The sequence below is a fragment of the Manduca sexta genome, chromosome 9 (assembly GCF_014839805.1).
Source record: "Manduca sexta isolate Smith_Timp_Sample1 chromosome 9, JHU_Msex_v1.0, whole genome shotgun sequence".
Classification (NCBI taxonomy): domain Eukaryota; kingdom Metazoa; phylum Arthropoda; class Insecta; order Lepidoptera; family Sphingidae; genus Manduca; species Manduca sexta.
In genome coordinates this window covers 10055780-10058972 of record NC_051123.1, presented here as the reverse complement: position 1 = coordinate 10058972, position 3193 = coordinate 10055780, and the positions used below count along the sequence as shown (strand labels likewise).

General features: G+C 36.0%; 1 non-coding gene across 1 annotated transcript; it reads left to right on the top strand.

Moving 5' to 3' along the window:
* The first annotated feature begins 2679 nt into the window (after positions 1-2679).
* Positions 2680-2755, top strand: Trnaw-cca. Its single transcript has one exon. It is a non-coding gene; the product is annotated as a tRNA-Trp (tRNA).
* Positions 2756-3193: the final 438 nt, after the last annotated feature.

Here is a 3193-nt window from a genome sequence, read left to right as displayed (position 1 = left end):
TCGTTTGGCCTGGCATGAAGATTGTCAAAAATCGGCATTCGATTTATTTGTGTTATGCTGTCGCAAATACTGGATGGCAATTTCAGGATAAGGTTTAGTTGTTACTTTTACATTTAGGAACTGAATCTAAAGGCCACCTTTTTTATAATTAATAGAATACACAGAATATGTAAATATAATTATGGAGACTTGTTGGAACCGGATATAAACATACTGATCACGGAACGCGACACACTTACGTGAGCCATGGCGGATTTTAACACCTTGTGTACCGTGCTCTCTATACGGGCGAATATAAAATATATCCTACCACCTATCGACTGTCGAGAGGTATTCATCTCTCGTCAGTCGACATTATATTGGATCTTACTCCACTTACTAGGAGGTGCAGTGGGGACACTTTGTCCCGCGCATATAAAAAAAAAACGAAACTAATTTGTTCAGAGTTTTATATAATTATCACTAAATGTTTTATTTAAGACAAGAATGAATAAAGCAAAGATCAAAATCAGAAGTTACATTTCTAATAGCACAGTTACATCTTAGAAGAAAAACTATTTCCTAACAGACACCCTTAACAAAAACTACCATTAAAATAGTCGGAATAGTTTGAATGTTTTGGCATGAGAGTCGTAAAGATTTTTCGGCTTTCGCTTAAAGGGTAAACCGCAGCGACTACCTATACCAGAACTCGGAACAAACTCTATGCAAGAGCATTAAACTTCCTAGTTTATATGCTAGAAAATAAAAGCAAGGCAAATTCCTTGCTTACAAATGTAATGGTGTTAGTTTTATTTTAGTAGAAGTGGCAAGTAATAATTATATGGACTGGAAAAGAGGATTTTTTTTTTTTATTATAATTGTAAGTAAGTGGATCCTTTGATGGTAAACGATGACTGAGGTCATATCGGTCATAAGTTTTGGTTAAAAGACAATTGATACAAAATATTATACAACAAAAAAATAAAGAGTTCTGGACCGGTTAGAACTCTTGTAAACCCAATTTACTTACCTCTCTGTCTACCCCTTTGGGAATAAAAGATGTGAGTGTGTGTAGTTCATGACATTATGTTACTTAAAATAAGCAAAATAATCTTAGAAGAATAAGAATAGAATAATTGACGACTTTTTTTAAAATAGATTAATCAAAAATGTATTTATCCAAAATCTATCAGAAAAAGATTTTTCAAAATCCACGCAAAAATAAATAAGTTATAAAGCTTTGAAATTTTGTGGAAAGGGAAGCAGTCAAATTAAAGTAATAGTAAAATGTGACGTCACCCAGTACCACCGGTCATAACGCTTCGTGAGTCAGAAAAGGACAGCGCGATAACTCCACTTTTGCCCACAACATGATTTCAAATATGAATAACTGCTTTATTCTTCAACCAATTTTGATGCTGATTTCACAGAAGAATTTATTTTTCATATTATTTTCTATTACATATAAAAAATTTACTTAATCAAACAGAAACTACCCTATTATCCTGACAAATTATAAACAGCGAACCTTGACAAAAAGGTCTATAAGGACATTCCTAGGCTTACGATTATCAGAACCCTCAAAACTAGCACAAATGGTGAGCATAAAGTGTTTGTTGCTGCATCATAAAACCATGGCTCCCGGCCAACTCAGATCCGAGACGTTGATCTGCAAATTATCAAGCAATCCCAAAGAGAATAATAATGATATTTTTTTCTTTTATATGGTAATGAATGTAGTGCGTATTTGTATTGTTTCGTGGAATATCCAAATCAAAACGTAGTAGAATTTTGATTGAGTAATGCAAAAATGATCTTCATTTTTGAGATTTCTCTTGTATTACTGTAGTTTTAATTTCGTTGTTATTTAATTATTTGTTTTGCTGTTTATGTTAGTAAAATCAAATTAAATATTTATTTCTTATTTTCGATTTTACATTGCTAACCAATGCTAATTTAAAAGTTCCTACAGCAGCTGTAATATTATATACCGCCGAACTAACTTTAGGTCCTTTCAGTGAAGAACTATTAGGTACAGTAACTAACACAAATATGAGCCCCATCAAGATTACTTTTAGGGTGGTGCACCTACATAAGTAAGTACTATATAATATCATAATTTTTTTTTTATTTTTTTTTAATAAAAATCGCGCTGGTATGTGCATATGCTAAACCGCAATAAAACGTCTGTGGTCGATAATTCCCATTGTCATTCAGGTATTTTTATTGTGATTTGTTCCGGACCCCCCTCCCGACGCCCAAGAACACAAACAAATATGTAATGAGTATGCAATCATTGTCTGTTAGTATCTATTCTGTTTGTTTACAAATGGATGTCGTGCCCTCGTTACAGCACTGAAAGTATTGTAATCAGTGTATAAATCCCTTGAATCCCGCTCCATGGTCCCCACTAATCCCGGGCGTTTGGTGTTCCTGGGATCTGATGCATTAAAACTACTTTGATTTAGGTTCAACATAGAATATTTTTTATTTGTTTTAATGTCGCTAAAATTAGAAAAGATTTTTTTTTTATAGTGCTTGGCAAAGTGACCCCATATCACCTAATAGTAAGTGGAGTGGGGTCGATAGAGTGTCGATTGACGAGAGATGATTACCCCTCGGCAGTCGACACAATTATGCCGGCCTGTTGGAATCGGATATACACAGGCTGATCCCGAAGCGCGACACACCTACGTGGGCCACTTCCGTGGCGCAACGGTAGCGCACCTGACTCCAGATCATAAGGTTACGTGTTCAAATCACGTCGGGGTCAGTCCCAATTATTTTCAGCAATGTTTCACTATACAAGACCGCAGTTCCGTTCTCGCCGCGTTCTCTATCTTCCCGACGCTTCTAATAGTTCTGACCCACTTGCTGACGAATAATGGATAGATTGTCATTATTCGTTCATCCCTAATTATTGATGTCTCAACCTCTACCAGTGACAATTCTGAGCCGAGGTTCGTAACTCGTTACTGGCTTGCCCTAAGCAGGGTTGCACATTTCCAAGGGTTGCGAATGCCTACAGCTCTCACCCAAAAGTCCGGTGTGTTCGTATGAGCCAGCCCTTGCCAGCGAACGAAATTCATGATAAAAACAAGTCCTAAGAATCACATTAAAAAGACAGGTGCTCGATTACTTGACAATTTATCCATAATTGGTCATTTTATCATCGAGTTACGAGTATCGCACGCGACATAGTTGCTTCATA